The sequence below is a fragment of the Schistocerca nitens genome, chromosome 2 (assembly GCF_023898315.1).
Source record: "Schistocerca nitens isolate TAMUIC-IGC-003100 chromosome 2, iqSchNite1.1, whole genome shotgun sequence".
Taxonomy (NCBI): Eukaryota; Metazoa; Arthropoda; class Insecta; order Orthoptera; family Acrididae; genus Schistocerca; species Schistocerca nitens.
The window spans coordinates 377929468-377951535 of record NC_064615.1 but is presented as its reverse complement, the minus strand read 5'-3'; the positions used below and the strand labels follow the sequence as shown (position 1 = coordinate 377951535).

The 22068-nt window shown below is 45.1% G+C and overlaps 1 pseudogene; it reads right to left on the bottom strand.

Moving 5' to 3' along the window:
- Window positions 1-16779: 16779 nt before the first annotated feature.
- Window positions 16780-16897, bottom strand: LOC126238628 (5S ribosomal RNA; annotated as a pseudogene).
- Window positions 16898-22068: the final 5171 nt, after the last annotated feature.

Sequence of the window (22068 nt, the reverse complement as noted above, 5' to 3'; positions counted from 1 at the left end):
GAGGTGACGCAGTGGTTAGCACACTGGACTCGCATTCGGAAGGACGACGGTTCAATCCCGCGTCCGGCCATCCTGATTTAGGTTTTCCGTGATTTCCCTAAATCGCTCCAGGCAAATGCCGGGATGGTTCCTTTGAAAGGGTACGGCCGACTTCCTTCCCCATCCTTCCCTAACCCTATGAGACCGATAACCTCGCTGTTTGGTCTCTTCCCCCAAACAACCAACCAACCAACCTATTTTTTTTTTATTCGCAGTCTGAAGATGACCACTGGCTAGTCGAAACCATTAGGACACTGTGAACTGTGCATGTCACTATGTCGCAATATAAGAGGGCAGAACGTATAATGTAACTTGGGTTGCCTATCTTAAAGTGCATAAGATACTTTCCAGGCCTGTTCTATTTTTGTCATTGATATAAAAGGGGCAGTCATATGAAAATGAGAGAGGAACTACAACGAGACAGGCGCACCTGCTCCGGCAAAGTCATGATGATCTTTTTCTTTGATTACAAGGGCCCGATGCTCATTTTCTTTCTAGAACTAAGTGCAATAGTTAACGAAGAGCCATACGTGGACCCTTTGCAAAAGTTGAAGCGTGCCATAAAATTCAAACGTCCGGGAATATTAACAGATGGTATATTTCTGTTGTATGATAATGCACATGTTGCCAAGTTTGTTTCGAGTGCGCTACAGAAATTTCGCTGGGAAGTCCTTACACATCCTCCATACAGGCCCGATCTCTCCCCATGCGATTTCCATATTTTATGAGGCCTGAAGAAAGACCTTCGAGAGCGTTATTTGCTTCGGACAAAAAACTGCGTGTTGAGATACAATCATGGTTCCGTACGGAAATGCAAACTTTTTCCTTAAAGGCATTGACCGTCGTGTCTCTCGGTGGGATAAATGTATTAACAGTTATGGTGGCTATTACTTTTAAAATAATAAGCAGTATACTTACTTTTTTCCATCTTTTTGACCGTCCCTTATATGTAAGAACATAATTTATGTGTATGGCATCTCGAGTTCTTGAGGTTCACATATCAGATTCTGCTGAATCCTAAAAATAAACTTACTTCTATGAAGCGATTCGCCGGCTGAGAGGGGATGTGGTGAGTTTGTGGATGTAAGGCGGTGAATTCACAACCAGGCGCCTGAATTTTGTAGTTTATTGGCGCCAGCGCATTCGCTCTGCAGTCGTCCGCCGTTCCCCGGAAACAGTCCCGCAAGAGCGCGACGGCGGCGACCTGGTGATGCGCGACGACTGGAAATTCCCGACGGAGGTACAGCGTTAGGGGACCCTGCTCTGGACTCGCTCAGCCCCTCTCTAGCTCCTACAAAATGTGTCGCGTGCGTGTCCGTGACATTACGCGATAAACCATCTCTTATTCTAGCAGAGGCCGGATAAGGGACTTACCTATTTATTATCACCTTCTCGCCTACAGATACTTCCACGTACACATATGGCACATACATATATATATATATATATGCAGGGTGTTACATTTATCTGACGACTGTCTGTGCAGCACAGTTGATGCCGCGGGCAGCGAGCGCTCCATTGCCCGGTGATCAGATGCGCCGGCCTATGTGACCGAGCGGTTCTAGGCGCTACAGTCTGGAACCGCGCGACCGCTACGGTCGCAGGTTCGAATCCTGCCTCGGGCCATGGGTGTGTGTGATGTCCTTAGCTTAGTTAGCTTTAAGTATTTCTAAGTTCTAGGGGGCTGATGACCTCAGAAGTTAAGTCCCATAGTGCTCAGAACCATTTGAACCATTTTTTTTTTTATCAGATGCCGTGTCGCCCTTGTACTGCTGCGGTACGACGTGACTACATTTGAAATATAAGCAAATACATTTTGTCTGGACATGTGCGTAGGGTGCTATGTTAAGTCATCGGTAGCTGCAACGTTAGGTAGGTTATGGAGCCCGTAACTAAAATAGCAGCCTACGATAAATAATCCCATCTGAATTTAGGATTTTGTTCCTAGCCACATCCAGGTTGAACCAGCTTTCTCTTCTTAACTTCTTAATACCATCTGAGCATCATGACCTTCAATAAGCAACACTTACTCTGGAACCTTACCACGGGTGCTCCTGTAGTTTAGTAAAGTCATATTAACCTTTTCTGTCTCCAGTTTGCGGGGACAAGCGTTCTCTGGAAACAATATGGCTGCTTTATCTTCGAATTTGGCAGTAATTCATCACCCATCCCAAGGGGGGGGGGGTAGGGTGGAGGGTGTGTTCCTCTAGCCGCCGGCACGTCCTGCTCCACGTCTCGGACCAGATTATCCAGGAAAGATACCGAGTGTATTCTGGCATACTTTCCCGACCTGCCATGTATCGAAGGTGAAAGTCTTGCGATGAAAACTGGTGCCAAACACACGGATTCGTGTGATATTAATCTGAATGTCTTGTCCGAAGATTACCTCAAGCAGAAAGGCGTGACGGTAATGTCTGAGACTCCTTGCAACAAACACACCAGAGCTATTGGAATCAGTTAACGTAGAAGCGGATATCAATAATCATAAGGCTCACAAAGAATATTAAGAAAAGAAGGAAAATATTTTTGCTTAGCAAGAGTGGCAGCATAAAAATTGCTGCCTATCTGACCAGTCATCAGATATTTTGTTCTGAGGAAGAAGATGTGGAGGACAAATAGACATAATTCAAAATCATTTTAGAATCGTTAGACAAGTATGATCCGAGCAATGTTTTAAGAGATGGGATACATCCACCGTCGTATAATAACCGCGTTAGAAAACTACTACGTAAACAAAGAGAGCTTCATCACAAATTTAAGGAAAGTCAAATCCTAAATGACAAAAAAAAAAAAAAGCTGAACGAAGTGTAAATGAGCGTAAAGAGAGCATTGAGAGAATCATTCAATGACTCTGAAAGAAAAATTTTGTCAACCGATCTGACTAAAAAAGCTAAGAGGACTAAGGAAGCTAAGAGGTTTAAAAACACTAAGAGGATTTCCTCTTGCACAAAATCTGTAAGCGGATCGAAATCATATAAACCACTCAGTGGCCATAATGGCACCGAAGTGGAAGATTACAGAAGGAAGGCCGAAATATCGAATACTTCACTGCTGAAGGTCGTAATAAGGTCCCTCCGTTCAACCATCGTACGAACACCAAAATTGCAGATATTGAGATAAATGATCTCCAGAAAAAACCAATTCCAGTCGCGAGGTAGTACAAAGGCGACTGGACCAGGTAAGATACCAGGAAAATTCTACAGAGATTATGCAAAATACCTTGCTTTCCTTCTAGCAGCAGTTTGCCGTAGGTTACTGGACCAACGAAGGGTACCTAGAAACTGGAAAAGAGCGCGGGTCATTGGCGTTTACAATGAAGGTCGGAGGACAGATGTATGTAATTACAGGCCTATATCGCTGACGTCAGTCTGTTGTAGAATTGTCGAACATATTTTATGTTCACGTATTATGAAGTTTTTGGAGACCGAAAATCTCATCTACAATTGAACTACTGAATTTCCGAGAGTGTTCGTTCCGGGACGAGTCGAACGACATATTACTTCCTCCCGCGTACTTCTCGCGAAATGACCACAAAGAGAAATTTCGAAAAATTAGAGCTAATACACAGGTTGCTTCCCACGAGCTAGTCGCTAACGGAATAGGGAAGGAGGGATCAATTAGCGACGCCAGAAGTATCCTCTGTCACTCACCGTCAGGTGCCTTGGAGAGTACAGATCCAGGTATACATTATGAAACATACTTAAAGGTTCACTTCTACGGATCTCTATCATTGTCTCCGCCGGCCGCGGTGGTCTCGCGGTTCTAGGCGCGCAGTCCGGAACCGTGCGACTGCTACGGTCGCAGGTTCGAATCCTGCCTCGGGCATGGATGTGTGTGATGTCCTTAGGTTAGTTAGGGTTAAGTAGTTCTAAGTTCTAGGGGACTGATGACCACAGCAGTTGAGTCCCATAGTGCTCAGAGCCATTTTAACCATTTATCATTGTCTCCCATTTCGAAGAAGAAGTCTGAAATTTGGTTGAAAGGTGCCTCTGTAACAGTGGAAAAGAGTGGTGCCTTGTGGCGTCACTTTCGCACTCGGCGACGCTGCAAGTTGTCGGCACATGCGAATAAAATGCGAGATCTCAGAAGTTCATGTAAGGTGTAAAAATGGTTCAAATGGCTCTGAGCACTATGGGACTCAACTGCTGAGGTCATAAGTCCCCTAGAACTTAGAACTACTTAAATGTAAGGTGTAAGTTGGGTTAATGATGTCGCACTGACATATAATTTTCCCGCAGTTCTGCCCAACGCCAACGAGAGCGTGTCCCACGATGGAAAGGTCGTCACACCCCTTATCCACACCACACCACTTTTAGCGCCTCTGCGATGGAGGGCAGAACTGCTACGCCCACCGTTGAAATCACGGCTTTTTTCTTCCTTGTGGCCAAGGAAAACATTTCAGACACACCGCAGCTCAGAACCGACACGCAAAGGCCTCCGGTGTTGGCGTGAAGTGCTTCAGCGAAACCACCCCTTTCCTTGGGGCGTTGATTCTCACACATTTCTCGGTCTAAAACGACAGTCTGCAGTGTGACGAGCAACAGGACAAATTTTTTGACGGCCTTCGACACTGCAGACACCCCTGGACGGCTCAGCCTAAGGTCATCATGGGCCAGTAACTCCTTTGAACGTGATCTTATCACTTTGGAAGGTAGTGCGGCCTCAATTTTCACTCTGGTGTACAGTGTATAACAACAAGGAACCGTTCAAAACCATTCGAGGACATTTTAACATGATCCGAAGCAGCAAATGGTGTTTATGCTTTTTCAACCGTCCTGTTTGGCGCCTTTCAAAAAATGTTCAAATTTGTGTGAATTACTAAGCGACGAAACTGCTGAGGTCATCGGTCCCTAGACTTACACACTACTTAAACTAACTTATGCTAAGACAACACAAACACACCCATGCCCAAGGGAGGACTCGAATCTCCGGCGTGAGGGGCCGCGCAATCCGTGGCGCGGTGTTTATGCTTTTTCAACCGTCCTGTTTGGCGCCTTTCAAAAAATGTTCAAATTTGTGTGAATTACTAAGCGACGAAACTGCTGAGGTCATCGGTCCCTAGACTTACACACTACTTAAACTAACTTATGCTAAGACAACACAAACACACCCATGCCCAAGGGAGGACTCGAATCTCCGGCGTGAGGGGCCGCGCAATCCGTGGCGCGGCGCCTCTAACCGCGCTGCCACTCCGCGCGGCTGCCGCCTTTCTGTGACGTGATCGCGGGAGTGGGGGAGGGACACATTAACAACCGACGGACTGTCAAAAAAAGGAATGTCTTTCAAACCGGTTAACGAAAATCAAATAATTGTGTAGTGCAAGAAATGAGTTAGGCGTAGTCCTTCCCGTACCGAATGACAAAAAATTAACACGGTTCGAAACAGTATGTGATGTTATTTCAGTAACTGCAGAATCGAGTCACAATTACGAAAAACTTGACAGTATGAACCCACGTTTCAGTATAACATCGCACACCGGCTGGCCTGGGTACACGAACTGATTCGGTTGGTAAGGGTGTCATAAACCTGTTGTATCCCCCCCTTAGGCAAACTGGCCTACAACGTTTGTAACTGGTCCTTGATATCCTCGGTGCCGCCGGCCGCGGTGGTCATGCGGTTCTAGGCGCTCAGTCCGGAACCGCGCGACTGCTACGGGCGCAGGTTCGAATCCTGCCTCGGGCATGGATGTGTGTGATGTCCTTAGGATAGTTAGGTTTAAGTAGTTCTGTTCTAGGGGACTGATGACCACAGATGTTAAGTCCCATAGTGCTCAGAGCCATTTGAACCATTTGAACCATCCTCGGTGCTGGCAATGGGTCGGAGTTGAGAGCCGAGCTGGTCCCGCACATTCTCCATTGGGGACATGTGTGGCGATCTTACTGGCCATGGGAGTACCTCGAGCAGACAGCTCATAGAGACACCTACCATGTGTGGACCAACATTGCCCAGTTGAAAAGTCGACCAACGATTCTGTTGCATGAGAGGTAACACATGGCGCAGGAGGCCGGCCGGAGTGGCCGAGCGGTTAAAGGCGCTACAGTCTGGAACCGCACGACCGCTACGGTCGCAGGTTCGAATCCTGCCTCGGGCATGGATGTGTGTGATGTCCTTAGGTTAGTTAGGTTTAAGTAGTTCTAAGTTCTAGGGGACTTATGACCACAGCAGTTGAGTCCCATAGTGCTCAGAGCTATTTGAGCCATGGCGCAGGATGGCCGTGAGGTACCATCGTGCCGTCACAGTTCATTTAACCGCTACAAAACGTGACCTTATGTCATACCCGATGGTTACCCTCTTCGTGCCACCAGGAGCAGCACAGCTGTGGGGTAGCTCAGGATAACGATTCATCACTGACCACAATGCGATGCCATTCATCAGCAGTCAACAGCCGTTTGTGTTCTGGTGTTAACGGCAGTCAATGCACGATACGGTAATTGCCTAATACGTCTGCTTCGATCAGGGGTGCGGGATGATATAGAACGTAGCAGGTAGTGCATCACTCCTTGTTCTCGGATGGCAGGCGCAGATGTGAAGATATTACGATGTGGTTGTGGTAGCCAGCCGCGGCCCACCAGAAAACCTTGATGATGGGTATGCTTGCCCTCACGTTCCCATTAAGTCCAACATCGTGTCACTGCCATATTCTAATGTCCCAAAAATCTGATTTATTTTTTGTCTCAGTAAAAAATATTACACTGAAGTAGTTGATTTCAACTTAATTATTAAATTTGTCGCATTAACTTTAATAAATAAATATACAGCGTGTTTCCCTAAGAATGTGAAAATATGTAACAGGACAGAGAAAAATTTCCATTGAACAATTTGAGATAGGTAACCTAGGGTCGGAGAAGCTAACTTAAGGAGATTGGAAGTAAACTTGTCTACCGCTTTGTCTAGCATTACTGTTTTCCAGCGTATTTACAACTCGCATGCGTACAAGTTTACACGTACTGTGAAGTTTATTTACATCTACATTGTTTATTTCCTGCAAGGAAACAAGGAGGTCGCGCCTGATTACCAGGAAGTCATGATGCAGGTTTTGTTTACTTTACTTGTTCCTAAGGTGCCTCCATTGTATCGTATTTACACTGTTCTATGAATGAAAGGGCTATGAATCAACGACGGACCCATTCATTACTCAGTGTTATTCAGAGACGTACAGCGCAATAGGATGAAGCAATACCGGTCGCTGGTTTGCAAGGGGAAGTCCTATTCCACAGCCTGCGCGGTCACCCGACCTGAATCCATTTGATCATTTCCTATAGGAATATCTAAAGTCACTTGGGTATGAGACACCAGTGGATACGGAGATAGAATTAGTAACCAGAATTGTAGGTGCCTGTGATGTGATTCGAAACACAACAGGGATGTTTGATAGGGTGCGACAGAATCTAGAACTTAACATTATAGAAGCCACCTAAAAGTTTATAAACCATGAAAGCTTCTTGTTCAAAATTTAACTCTATTGGAATCAGAGTACTGTTTGTATGCATTGACTTTAAACCTGTAGATCTATTCTGTACTCAACACTTGAAAATTACGTGTATATGTAGTGTTCAAACTATTTGAACTTCATGATGTAAGTGAAAACAATTTTGTTATTAATAAAAATAAACTTATAAGCGCTTCAAAAAACTATCTGAAGTTAACTGAGAAATAAAGTTATAAACAGTTCATTTGCTTTGTTACTTTCTTAATTCCGTAAATCATATGAAAATAAATATGGAATACTAGATTACATTATGCGTCAGAATACTAATTGTTGCCTCGCGGGGTAGCCGCGCGGCCTAGAGCGACTTGTTACAGTCCGCGTGGCTGCCCCCGTCAGACGTTCGAGTCCTCCCTCGGGCATGGGTGCGAGTGTCGTCCTTCGCGTAAGTTAGTTTAAGTTCGATTAAGTAGTGTGTAAGCTTAGGGACCGATAATCTCAGCAGTTTGGTGCCGTAAGACCTTACCACAAATTTACAGGTTACTAATTGTTCTGAGATCGGATGAATCGTAAAAGTTGCAGTGGGAGCGAAAACTATCATGTTTAGTTTACAGTTAAAATACGAATTGAAAAACTCCACACTGAAGCTGATTCTGCTCGTTGTTGGCATTATTTTTCCCGTTATGATGAAACCAGGCACACAGATCGCTTAGGGGAGTGTTCAGTTGGATGATGATTGACCGTGTTAAAATGCAGTACACATCGATGAAATGTGTCGCAGTGCACAACAACAATAATCCGAGTTCGTCGAACAAACAATTCAGACAACAGGTTCTGAGAGAAAGGGTGCAAGTATGCACGTGATAGCACGGTGATGGCGAGTAATTGTCACGTCTCCGAAATTACGTTTCCCAGCGGAATTAAGTTGCTGAAACACGCAAGAAAGTTCTGCAGACAATTAGTAATATTTAAGATTCATATTCCATAAACAGGAAGTCATTTTAACTCAACAGCAAGGTTATTAATCATAATTAACTTAAGGCTACAAAAACGGCGGTCTTACATGCATCTAAACAAAAGACATAGTGTGAAGTAAGTAGGACTCTAAGAACTTCCTTTGTTTCGTATAAAACAAGAACAAAATTAATACATCGATTCTAGTAAATCTTGATCAAATATATACATATCTCTCTTCATGGTACTGAATTTAACGACAAAATTTGATTTATTATAGCTTTTAACAGTAAATCTGTGGTCGCTTTAGTACTGTAGCGTTGTATGAACTTTAACAAAGCAACGAACAAAATTTCCATTACTACGAAGACTAGGAATGTGTGCAGTGTTTGCCTATTTAATTACATGACTTCAAAGGAAAGCAACCTACTGCATTTACTGTCAATCTCAAAGGTGTGTGTATTTTTCAGGTTGCAAGAACTTAGAAATAAATTGAAACTACTACATTTTGTTACTCTCGTAAACAGTAACTTTATACGTACTTAGCCACAGTTTCATTTAACTGAAATTTAATTAAGTAAAAGTTACTTCACTTGCTATCAATATATGTCATAATCGTGTTGGCACAGAAACTTCGCAGTTCAGTAATTTTAATGAAGTTTAGAAACACAGTGTATAACTTATGGTTGTTTAAAACTTAAGTCCATCCTAACAGCACGTTACAACGTAGCCTCTTTAACAATGCACATTTGCTTTCGTAACTTTGAAGCAGTTCTGGTAATCAAATGGATTTAGTAACATCAACGACACAAATATTTAAAGTACGTTAATCACACACACGAAATTACTCATTGGGATTGAAATATCAGGGTAGTCTTTAATTACCAAGGGACATTTACCGTTTCATTCTCTATATTATTCAATGTTGGCGCAACCATGAATCTACATCATGTTACAAAAGTAACATATACAGTGTTTAGAACTTTCACTGTTCGAGGTTGATGAATTTTGTGCTAAATTCAAAGTCGCTCAGATGTATGGCTTCATATTACACAAACACAAACCTTTTACATTTTCTTTTTCTCTGTGCACACAGTTATGCACAGTCTATATTCCACCAGCTCTGGCACACTACGTGATATAAAACCTGCTTTTGAGGCGTATAGTTGCCGATGAAAGCAGAAAGCATCCACATTTTATCTGCTGCAATATTCTTCTCACCTTACAGCGCAGAATAGCCATCGTTTTATTAGAGCACGCTGCACTGTCGGTTCGACCACTTTCCGCGTGCGCACACTGAATACTGAGCTTCTGACGCGGACGCTAACCTGCCGGCCTTCCACGTCATCCATGATTCAGTCTTAACCAGGGTGCGATTCTACATAATATTTTACAACTTCTTTGACGTAATTCTACACGACACTATTACAACAAATGTGGGTAAAAAAGAACAAGAAATGACTCTACAATACTTACATAAAAAAGCACTCCGTCTTCAGGCCACGAGTGGCCTACCGGGACCATCCGACCGCCGTGTCATCCTCGGTGGAGAATGCGGATAGGAGGGGCGTGGGGTCAGCACACCGCTCTCCCGGTCGTAAGATGGTATTCTTTACCGCAGCCGCTACTATTGGGTCGAGTAGCTCCTCAATTGGCATCACGAGGCTGAGTGCACCCCGAAAAATGGCCACCCATCCAAGTGCCGACCACGCCCGACAGCGCTTAACTTCGGTGATCTCACGGGAACCGGTGTATCCACTGCGGCAAGGCCGTTGCCCTACAATACTTTCATAGCTTGAGAAATACTTTAGATGGGTTTAGCAAAAAAATTAATGAACAGACGTACGAGAAAACAAATGTAAGTACTGCATGTGCTATGTGTTGGGGTGTTTAGTATCGTTATTCTGCAAGCTGCGGTGATTTCCTCAATTTTTGTCACTGCGAAGATCTGTCTTAGAGGACTTGTCACTCAAATCAAAGCTGGTAAAAAATAGACTTGCTTTATTAGAAACAGACTGGTTGATTCCATTATTGATGATTCAAGGATTTCATCGCTTCATACTTGAGCTCTTTTAATATTTCTATCTGATGATTTTTGTCTCATGATGCAATGCACTGGCCACATTCATTTTAATATCAGACGACATATTATATTCTTCTACTTTTACTACTTACTGTCTAGAAAATGAATTAGAGTTTTAGAAATGGAAATGTTTTATGATTTTTAAATGTGAAGTCATAAATGGAAATTAATGAAATACTTTTACGCTGACTGCCGAACAGACGCAATCAAACATATATAAAATTGACTTTCTATGAAATTTAATAGTAAATTTTCTTAGTTCTATTTTCATCTCACTGGAAAACTTTGCCGGTAGTAATTTTTCACAAGATTGATATTTTCTGAATCCGTGTTGACTTCGTGTCAATAGGCCGTTACCTTCGAGGTAACTTATGGTCTTTGGCCGGCCGGAGTGGCCGAGCGGTTCTAGGCGCTACAGTTTGGAACCGCGCGACCGCTACGGTCGCAGGTTCGAATCCTGCCTCGGGCATGGATGTGTGTGATGTCCTTAGGTTAGTTAGGTTTAAGTAGTTATAAGTTCTAGGGGACTGATGATCTTAAAAGTTAAGTCCCATAGTGCTCAGAGCCATTTGAACCATTTTTTGGGAAACTTTAGCTCTCCTTTCTGTTGACGTGGTCGTCTTAAATAGAGCCAGCGTAGAAATTGCTAATTGTTGACCGTGTCGCCTACTGAAAGATATTTATATTTTGATGCGGTGAGATGAACTTTCTGTGAAATAAATAGACAAGCACTGTAATTCATTTCCAGCTCTTTATATTAACCCAAATCCAATCTTATTAATGAAACTGTTACAATAGGAAGAGCTATAAAAGCGTTCCCGTTCTGTCTTTCTCAAGACACGCCGCAGACTTCTCTCTTTCCATTGACTTTAAAAAAAATGACAGTCACATCTCACTCATTTAACGGCACCACTGCTACAGCTCATCGCTTCCTTTTTTATCTTAAGTGTATCTCTTTCGGAACATCTAGCAAGTGCCATACAAAGACAAACTAAGATCAAAGAATACAAAGGCGACAGATTCAGGAGACAAACGAAGGGGCTCTGCTATGAAAAACAATGGCACCCGAGACCATTACTCTTGTTTGTCGGGACGTATGGTGGGTGACAGTCAGTTTGGTAACCAACTGATTTCTCCAGGCATTATTTCGCTGGTCATCATTTTGAAGCGGAATTAGCCAGCCGCTGTGGCCGAGCGGTTCCAGGCGCTTCAGTCCAGAACAGCGCTGCTACTACTGTCGCCGGTTCGAATCCTGCCTCGGGCATGAATGTGTGTGATGTCTTTAGGTTAGTTAGGTATAAGTAGTTCTAAGTCTAGGGGACTGATGACCTCAGGTGTTAAGTCCCATAGTGCTCAGAGGCATTTGAACCATTTGAAACGGAATTCATCACCGAAGATAGTTATACCCCAGTGAATGAGATTCTAACCAAGAGATGTGTCTGGAGGCACCCCAGACAGCTGTGGAATACCAACCACAGTGTCGCCCGCCATACGGCCCAACAATCAGGAGTTATATTTTTGGGTGTCATTTCATTTCGCAGGAAAGCCCCTGTGGCAATCATACGATATTCTACGTCCATTTTTGTGCTCCTCGTGTCAAGCCATCATACGCTTCCTTTTCAGGAAGATGATACCCGCCCACTCACAGCGAGAGTTTCTACTGCTTGTCTTCGTGCCTGCCAAACCCTACCTTGGCCAGCAAGGTCGCCGGATCTTTCCCCAATTGAGGACGTTTGGAATAGTATGGACAGGGCCTTCCAACGAGCTCGGGATTTTGGCGATCTGACCAGCCAATTGGACATAAATTGGCACTTTGTGCCTCAGGGGGGGGGGGGGGGGCATCCAAAAGCTCTATCAATCGATACCAAGACGACTAACTGCTGGCGTAAAGGCCACGTGTGAAGCACTACGTTACTTACTTGTTCAATTTGTGAAATTCTTTCTCTTCAATAAACCACCCAATCTGTCTGAAACTGAAATCAGTTGACTGTATGTACATTTAGTTCACACCTACCGATTTGCGCCCCATTCGGGTAATTCCTTCGTGGTGCATCATTCTTTCTGTTAAGAAGGTGCCAATATTCATGGCGACCAGTTAAACGGTATAGAAGTTGATGTGCTGCAGCCCCTTGTAATGGCAAATTACAGTAAAGGGGATAGCATAAAAACCTGCTCCATGAATATATATATATATATATATATATATATATATATATATATATATATATATATATACTACTGGCCATTAAAATTGCTACACCAAGAAGAAATGCAGAAGATAAACGGGTATTCATTGGACAGATATATTATACTAGAACTGACATGTGATTACATTTTGACGCAATTTGGGTGCATAGATCCTGAGAATCAGTACCCAGAACAACCACCTCTGGCCGTAATAACGGCCTTGATACGCCTGGGCATTGAGTCAAACAGAGCTTGGATGGCGTATATACGTACAGCTGCCCATGCAGCTTCAACACGATACCACAGTTCATCAAGAGTAGTGACTGGCGTATTGTGGCGAGCCAGTTGCTCGGCATCATTGACCAGACGTTTTCAATTGGCGAGAGATCTGGAGAATGTGCTGGCCAGGGCAGCAGTCGAACGTTTTCTGTATGCAGAAAGGCCCGTACAGGACCTGCAACATGCGGTCGTGCATTATCGTGCTGAAATGTAGGGTTTCGCAGGGATCGACTGAAGGGTAGAGCCACGGGTCGTAACACATCCGAAATGTAACGTCCACTGTTCAAAGCGCCGTCAATGCGAACAAGAGGTAACCGAGACGTGTAACCAGTGGCACCCCATACCATCACGCCGGGTGATACGCCAGTATGGCGATGACGAATACACGCTTCCAATGTGTATTCACCACGATGTCGCTAAACACGGATGCGACCATCATGATGCTGTAAACAGAAACTGGATTCATCGGAAAAAATGACGTTTTTCCATTCGTGCACCCAGGTTCGTCGTCGAGTACACCATGGCAGGCACTCCTGTCTGTGATGCAGCGTCAAGGGTAACCGCAGCCATGGTCTCCGAGCTGATAGTCCATGCTGCTGCAAACGTCGTCGAACTGTTCGTGAAGATGGTGGTTGTCTTGCAAACGTCCCCATCTGTTGACTCAGGGATCGAGACGTGGCTGCACGATCCGTTACAGCCATGCGGATAAGATGCCTGTCATCTCGACTGCTAGTGATACGAGACCGTTGGGATCCAGCACGACGTTCCGTATTACCGTCCTGAACCCACCGATTGCATATTCTGCCAACAGTCATTGGAAGTCGACCAACGCGAGCAGCAATGTCGCGATACGATAAACCGCAATCGCCACAGGCTACAATCCGACCTTTATCAAAGTCGGCAACGTTATGATAGGGATTTCTCCTCCTTACACGAGGCATCACAACAACGTTTCACCAGGCAACGCCGGTCAACTGCTGTTTATGTATGAGAAATCGGTTGGAAACGTTCCTCATGTCAGCACGTTGTAGGTGTCGCCACCGGCGCCAACCTTGTGTGAATGCTCTGAAAAGCTAATCATTTGCATATCACAGCATCTTCTTCCTGTCGGTTAAATTTCGCGTCTGTAGCACGTCATCTTCGTGGTGTAGCAATTTTAATGGTGAGTAGTTGTTGAACTCTGTTAATTTCAAACAGCTATGCCATCATTCGCTTTTATAGTATAAGGATATCTCTGATAACCTCAGCCGTAGTCACCCTAATCCAAATGTTGCTACATTACACTGCCAGTCTCAGAAAGCCCTGAGGAAACGGGCAGTTGTTCTGCTGGTACCGCGCATAAAGTGTCCCTCCCTATTATACCTTAGTAGGCTTGCAGAGTGCAGATGTACAGGGTACAGCAGAGGAAAGGAAATACAGTAGTAACTTGACTACAGCAGATGTTAAACGTGACCACCGGCACTTTTGGGCCCTAATCAGCAAGATGCTGCAGGCTCAAAAATGGTTCAAATGGCTCTGAGCACTATGGGACTTAACATCTGTGGTCATCAGTCCCCTAGAACTTAGAACTACTTAAACCTAACTGACCTAAGGACATCATCCATGCCCGAGGCAGGATTCGAACCTGCGACCGTAGCAGACGCGCGGTTCAGGACTGAGCGCCTAGAACCGCTAGACCACCGCGGCCCGCTGCTGCAGGCGGATCGAGGCTGGACTGCTGGGATTGCTATAATCTCATCCGAAATGTCCGACTTCAGTTCTTGAAGGCCTTGAGTGTTGTTGCAATTCTCCTTAGACATGATGGCTCCCCACACAAATCAAACGCACGCTGACAGATTAGGTGACCTGGTTGGCCCACTAGGGTCGCGACCATACTGATCTCCGCTAACAACTCTTTTCAGGCGTGAATATTATGTAAATGTGCTCCATGGTTCGGCCGGCTGTATGAGCAGTTGCCTCATCCTGCTGGAAGCAGCTGTTGGTCTTTTCCTCCTGCGTTAATGCTACGTCAATTCACGTGCAGTCTTATCGACCCGTCCGTGACACTTTCATTTGCTTCACTCTGTAGCTTTAGATGTAATAAAACACAATATCCACGGACCTTTTGGATGGAAACAATAGACTGAAAAAAGACTGTTTCTTTGAAGAGTTCTTCAGGCTTCAGATACGGAGAGCTGGTTGACAGATACGATTTGTAGAGATTTAGAGGTACGACACGTATCATATCTGCCGTCGGCAGCGAGGAAAATATGCGCCCCCTGCAGCGGCGGCGCGCCTCGCTGCCAATCAGCCGCCCCTCGCGTTTGCCCACCCCCGCGTGCCACCCCCGCCCCCGCCGGAGGCTGGCTGGATCTCCGCTGCCGGCAAACTGACTGCGGTTGCGACGTCCTTTGTGTGTACCGTGCCTCATCGATCTGAGAGCCGCCCGATCCTCGCCACTCGGCGCAGTGCGGAGCTGTGGGGGTGGCAGTGGCAGCGGCTTCAAGGGCTGTGGGTGAGGGGAGGGGAAGAAGGATTTAATCACGCTCGCTGTCTTCGGATCGGACCTGGCACAGATCACCGTCAGCTCGCCCGCACCGCGACGGCTTCTTTACCCCCACTTGAGTCCATCTAGGCCGCAGCTCCTCGTCCCTGAAATATCGGCACTCCTTCGTCTTTCTTGGCCCGATCCTGGGAGAATTAGCATCTACCTCGTCTCAAATGCGTTTCCACGACGAATTTAAATTAACCCCTCCGCCAACTTGAACTATTCACTTCTGTCTTACGGTCGTAATTTTGACACTTCTAGTGTTGTAATTGCGTGACTAATATGCTTCCTCGAATCAACAGGTTGGTCTGCCGGTTCTAGGACAGGGTGAGGCCTCGTTAAGTGGGTCAAAGTTGAGTGGTGGAACATCCGTGAAATGTAAAAATGTAAATGTCATTTAGTATCGTGGGCGTCATAGCCCACGGGACAGCTGCCTGTCGGAAAGTGTGCACATTGGCCCCTTCCGTTGCGGACACAAGTGAGTTGCCCTGTAGGTGTATTTGTACAGTGCAGGTGGGGGTAATGGATGTGTGTATAATGCAGTTTTATGCTTGTGTTGTATGATGACGGGGAAGGGGGAGGATGAAACGTTTGCTGCTACGGTCGCAGGTTCGAATCCTGCCTCGGGCACGGATGTGTGTGATGTCCTTAGGTTAGTTAGGTTTAAGTAGTTCTAAGTCTAGGGGACTGATGACCTCAGATGTTAAGTCCCATAGTGCTCAGAGCCATTTGAACCATTTTTTTGATGTGCATGCAGGCGAGATATCCAACGACTCAAGACACAGCGCTGACTACATACGGGACGAGTTGGTTGTCGGCAGTTGTCGGCTTTATTTGGCTCGCAAACCATGCCATTTATTCACGAAACGGACGCTCGTGGAACTGCTACGTTAGTTTTATTACAACGTATATCTCCTTTCGTGACCATGTGCTATTCATGTTGTTCAGACTGTGGTATGCTTAAATAAAAACTTCAATACCCCTGAACGCGTAATAAGACAAAAATGAAAGATATATGTCCACTCAGAAAAGAGATCAAATTACAAAAGTTTACCAAATCGAAAAAACTCACTCCAGACATAGCACTCCGTCTTCAGGCCACAAGTGGCCCATCGGGATCATCCGACCTCCGTGTCATCCTTGGCTGAGGATGCGGATAGGAGGGGCGTGTGGGCAGCACACCGCTCTCCCGATCGTTATGGTGGTTTTCTTTTACCGTAGCCGCTACTATTCGGTCGAGTAGCTTCTCAGTTGGCATCACGAGGCTGAGTGCATCCCGAAAATTGGCAACAGCTAATGGCGGCCCGGATGGTCACCCATCCTAGTGCCGGCCATGCCCGACAGCGCTTAACTGCGGTGATCTGACGGGAACCGGTGTATCCACTGCGGCAAGGCCGTTGCCACTCCTGACATAGAGCGCACTTATATGTACATAAAATTAAATATTTCAGAAATTATTTCTAGTAATTTCGCATGAAACTCTCGTGTCGCCTCACCCAACTACGCTATAATTAATCCCCTTTTTTTATCGGACGCGTATTTTAATGTTATGATTTTCTAAATGCTTTAATCGCCGAAACGTTATCGAAATTTAATGATATCAAGTCCTAAGAAGAAAGACACGTTCTCATGAATCTTCAATGGGTCGTTGCCACAAAACAACTTACCCTCATAACACGCGAATTGTAACGCGAAAATAACTGGAAACCTAAGTTCTTTAACCAACTATGTGACGTTTCCCTTCATTTTATTAAAACAAATCGTATCAATAACGGTTAGTTCTCGAGACATTCAATGTGCTGCTGCTTAGAAATAGCGTATATTCGTAGGTTGTAACGTATAACACAAAACCCACCGAATATGGGCTTCTACTGAGCACTAGAAATACAGTACGGCGTCTTGCTTTCTGCTTGTGATGCAGGAAACGTTCTTGATTCCCATTGGTTCTACATTACGTGGCTCGTTGCCGGAATATCGTAGAACTCCTTTTATGTTTCGCGTGACGAAATGGTTCTTCAACGAAAAATAGCAGGAACTGACGTCACAAAACTCGCAGAGCACCCCGTCAACGTTAGCTAACTCGTCCCGCTTGCCGACGATTTTAGCTACGCCGGCTACGGAGGCCGGTAACCTCAACATGTCACAGACCCTAACAGAATATTTCGTTTACGTCTTCACCGGCACTTTGCAAAAGGTATTTTTGGTACCTTTCCACATTTCTTAAGATCCCATTTACAAGTGCACCACTAAAAGGTAGACTGCGTCAGACGTATGAAAAACACTTGCTTTTTCAATATAAACGCTGAAAGAACCAGCAGCAACTTTTCGAGAAAATATGTGAAACTTGGTTGATGCACTATTCCATTTGTTAGAAATCCAACCAGGACAGCCTATGGCGCGACACCCAGATTCGTAGCTAAGGAAAATATAAAAATCTAAAGGGAAAGATGGATTTTACTGTTAACTCAACACGCCCGCATCTCGTGGTCGTGCGGTAGCGTTCTCGCTTCCCACGCCCGGGTTCCCGGGTTCGATTCCCGGCGGGGTCAGGGATTTTCTCTGCCTCGTGATGGCTGGGTGTTGTGTGCTGTCCTTAGGTTAGTTAGGTTTAAGTAGTTCTAAGTTCTAGGGGACTGATGACCATGGATGTTGAGTCCCATAGTGCTCAGAGCCATTTGAACCATTTTTTTGTTAACTCAACACTATTGTAAACAAGTGCGGCAACTTTCCACTCAAGCTGTCACTTATTTAGTTTTTTTCTCTTCTAAACCAGTTTTGGCTTTTTAAGCCATTGCCCCAGGAATTACTTGCGTATAAAGCACACTACAGGGCCGCTACAGAATGGAAACACAATGCCATGAAAGAAGATAATCATTGTACAATGGCGTAAAAGGCCGGAACTGGTTGTGAAAAGAAAGAAAAGTTTAAACGGAAAACAACCTGAGTGGAAAAAATGATGCATTCATTCAGTAGGTTTATGGCTATGGTAACCTGAATGAAGAAGAACCGTAGCAGTCGGTTAGGTATCGATCGACAGGATATCCCAAAACTGTACAAACTACTAGTAATCCGCCCTGGTTTCACAAGGGGCAAAGCGACTTGTCTGGCATATAGGTAGTAAATAAAACACGCAAACCTTCCTTGTGAATCAGTACATCTATTGGTGAAAACCGCATCAAAATCACTTTAGAGCAGAATGAAATTTTCACCCTGCGGCGGATTGTTCGCTGATATGTAACTTCCTTGCCAATTACAGCTGTGTGCCGGAGCGAGACTCGAACTCAGGAGCTTTGCCTTTCGCGGGCAAGTGCTCTGCTGACTGAGCTACCCAAGCACGACTCATGACCCATTTTCACCGCTTAACTTCCGCCAGTGCCTCATCTGCAGAAGCTTTCCTGCGTAACTTGCAGGACACCTGGAAGGAAATTTCGCAGGAGAGCTTCTGTGAAGTTTGGAAGGTAGGAGATGAGGTACTGGCGGAAGTAAAGCTGTGAGGAAGGGTCGTCAGTAGTGCTTGGGTAGCTCAGTCGGTAGAGCCCTTGCCCGCGAAAGGCAAAGCTCCCGAGTTCGAGTCTCGGTCCCGTACACAGTTATAATTTTCTAGGAAATTTCATCGCTTGAGTAGTTCCTGAGTTTAGTCTTCACATACAGACAGAAAACAATGGCAGGGGGTCGCAATTCATCGTAGTTCGGCCAGTTTTCATAACATATTTATAAATTATACACACAAGCCATCCTTGTGAATCAGTCTATCTATTAGTGAAAGCCATATCAAAATCCCGTCAATGGTTAATGAGAATATCCTAAACATACAGACAGAAACCACGGTGGGGGATTTTAATTTAGAATATGTATAGATATAGAAAGGAGACAGATACAGGACCTTATACTGACTACCTTGAGGTTAGCAGTTAATGGTGTAATATGAATTTTATCTGCAGTACGAAGTACAGAACGAGCATTGCGTGTGAGCGACTGGAACCTGTTGATCTTTCGTAAACGAGTACTACAGCTTTGATGCTGGTGATGCTGCGGTATCGCCAGTATCCCCGTCTACCGATGCCGGCGCGCCGTGAGCAGCTCACAGTTGTTCGACGGACGCCGCTTTTAAGTCTCCCGCTAGCGCGCAGCCATGCGACGCCGCCGTTCCATCGCTCTCTTTCTCCCATGAGGAGCGCTACATACGAGGTGGGACAATGAAGTAATGAAACTTATGTGGAAAAAAAAATGTTGCTTACCGTTTTAGTCAAGTTTAGTGTTGTCTCCTTCAAAGTAGTTCCCTTCTGATTGCAGCCAATTTTCCAGCGCTTCTACCATTGATGGTAACATTTCTGGAACTCATCTTCTGTAATATCCTCCTAGACCATCCTAACAGCTTTTTGGGAATCTTGTGTTGTTTGAAAATGGTGTCCCCTGACCGCCGTTTTCACTCTTGGGAATAGAAAAAAGTCGCACGGAGCGATATCTGGTGAATAAGGTGGCTTTGGTAGTACTGAAATTTGTTTTGAGTTTAAAAATTGCTATACTGACAGAGCAGTGTGGGATGCCGCATTATCGTGATGCAGAATCCAATTATCAGCAATGTTGGCACGGACACGAAGAACTCTTTTAAGAAGTCTTTCTAAATTTTTATTGTAGTAATATTGATTTACTGTTGGTCCAGGAGGCACCTACTCTTTGTGAACAATTCCCTTGGAATCAAAGAAGCACACAATCATGCATTTCACTTTTGACTTTGACATGCGAGCTTTTTTTGGTCTGGATGATCCCTTTGAACACCATTGCGAACTTTCATCACCAGTAATTGATTTCCTTTTGCTCTAACAGTTCGGCTGCCACATTTTTCCGTGTTTCTCGTTGTTGTGGTGTGAGATTTTTGGGGACCATTTTTGCAAGAATCTTTCTCATACCGAGATCTTCAGTTATTATTAGACGAATCGTTTCTCGATTGATGTTCAGTTCTTCTGCAATCATTTTCACGAATAATCTTCGAGCAGATCGTACGAGTTCACACACCCTGGCAAAGTTGACATCCTTCCATGATGTTGATGGTCGTCCAATGCGGTCTTCAACATTCCTTCTGCCTTCACTAAACATTTTATGCCAACGAAAAACTTGAGCTCTTGACATAACCTCCTCTCCAAAAGCCTTCTGAAGCTTACCGTAAGTTGTCGTCGCATTTTCACCCAATTTAATGCAAAAGGATATGGCATACCGTTGTGTAATATTATGCGGTTCCACTTCTGTGACGGGAGACACAAACACATCTTAAGTTATTACAGCACAACTCACGACTGAGCAGTTGCATCGATGTGCCGGTTGGACTAGAAGCAGCTTATAGACCAAGGTCAAAAATATTGTGCCTATGCAGGCCTGCAGGGTTGCCACATCTTGCAAAGAAAATCAGTCTCATTACTTTATTGTCGCACCTCGTATACACGCCAGTAGAGCACGTGGAAATAACACGACCACACTGCACACAGCTGTGATTGGCTGATGCATCCGTTTAAGCAGCCAAATTCGGAGATCAAATGCAGCTTTAGGCTTTATGGATATTATATCCAAGTAGCACGACGCCACTAAGTACTACTAACAGTTGAAGACATAGAAACTACCCAGCCACCCGTCACAAGCCTGATCGACCACATTCTGCAGCACGGACGGCTTCGTGACGTGCAGGAAGAGTGTGACTGATTTCTGAAACGTACCGACAGGGGTGTGAAGGAGAGCCTACTCCAGTCCGTGGCTAGTTGCTCTAGGTTTCTTTTATAAACAGGCCGATCAACGTGGTCCCACAGATTCTAAACTGTTTTAAATCCGGGTGAGCTTGGCGGCCAGGGCTGTACAGTAAAGCTATCCTGGTGCTCTGCGAATCACGCACATACACTGCGAGCTGTGTGACACGTTGCATTGTTCTGCTGGTAGATGCCATCGTGTCGAGGAAAAACAAACAGCATGTAGGGGTGAACATGGCCCGTAAAGATAGATTCATACTTGCGTTGATTCACTGCGCCTTCCAGAATGACGAGATCATCCAGGGAATGTCCCAAAACATTCCCCAAACTCTAATGCTCTCTTCTCCAGCCTGGACCCTTCTGACGATTGTTGCAAGGTGTTTGCTTTCAGACGTTCCACGCCGTGTACGTCAGTGGGCATTTGTCATCTGAAAAGGCCACTCATTTCATGTCCAGTGGCGTGCAAATTCCGGTATTCTTCACCAATAAACAGCAGCCAACAGGCATCGTCTGCAGAGGCCCACACGCAGTAACTTTCGCTTTATGGTCGTTGAGGAAATACTGTTGGTAGCCCCTTGGTTCGTCTGAGCGGTCAGTTGTCCAACAGTAGCAGCTTTGTACACCCGCACACAGCTTTGCAACCGTTGTTCACCCCAGTCATCTATGGCCCATGGTGTACCACAGTTGTCTTGAAGCCGGTATTGGAGGGCGCCAATTAGCCATGTGCGGAATACTTTAACCACGTCGGCATGCGAAAAGTTTGCCGTTTCGGAAATACCTTCGGCCCGAAAGCCGATGATCATGCCCGTTTGGACGTCAGACAAATGACACAGTTTCC